The following is an 847-nucleotide window of genomic DNA, read 5'->3' on the forward strand; positions in this document are numbered from 1 at the left end:
ATTTTTGGAAGAGCAGATGGTTTAATTCTCCCCACCAACAGCTAATAAATGGCATTTGGAAAAATCAGAGGTGGGGAATCAAAAGTAACATGATTATCTATCCTTGTAAAACTGAAGAAAAGGAAAAGAACATTTTGCATAGGTACTTACAAGTCAGGTTTGCCTTTCTCTGTTTGGTTTATGGGGTGCATGAAACGTGTTCATGGTTATGTGTGAAAACTGTACATGAGCAACTGTAACCCTGCACATACCGGATCTCATCTGATCTTGGAAGCTAAGCAGGGTCAGGCCTGGTTAGTACTTGGATGGGAGACCGCCTGGGAATACCAGGTGCTGTAGGCTTATACCATAGTCTTTCGAGACTGAAGCTTGCCAACCATTGTACATGAGAATTTATCACATGATGCTTGGAAACTACAACTATATAGAAGTGCACTCAAGGTAAACATACACAATCATCACACAAGTCAGCGTACATAAGGTATAGGCAACAGGCAGCCCAATCCTGAGCTGCCTGGGGCCCAGGGCTGCAGCGGCACAAAAATACCTGCTGCTGCTACATCCTATGGACACCGGACAGCCACTGCTGGTCCCCGACATCTCCTTGGGGGAAAGGGACATTCGTCCCTTTCCCCCAGGTAAGGTACAAATCCCTGCAGTGGGGCTACTTGACTCTAAATAGCCAATGCAGAGTATAGCAGCCTTGTGTCGGGCCGGGAGGCCTGATGCAGGGCTATGGATCTGGGGGACCAGAGCTCTGCCACTTCCTTCCTCACCATGCCTTCCCCCCACCCTCCTGCCATCCCGGAACGCCTCCCATCCAACTTATCCATCTGCCAACTGGCTC

At 48.8% G+C, this 847-nt stretch overlaps 1 pseudogene; it reads left to right on the plus strand.

Annotated features, from left to right (window-relative positions):
- Positions 1-222: 222 nt before the first annotated feature.
- On the plus strand, positions 223-342 carry LOC136650264 (5S ribosomal RNA; annotated as a pseudogene).
- Positions 343-847: the final 505 nt, after the last annotated feature.

This window comes from Tiliqua scincoides, chromosome 4 (genome assembly GCF_035046505.1).
Source record: "Tiliqua scincoides isolate rTilSci1 chromosome 4, rTilSci1.hap2, whole genome shotgun sequence".
Lineage (NCBI taxonomy): Eukaryota > Metazoa > Chordata > Lepidosauria > Squamata > Scincidae > Tiliqua > Tiliqua scincoides.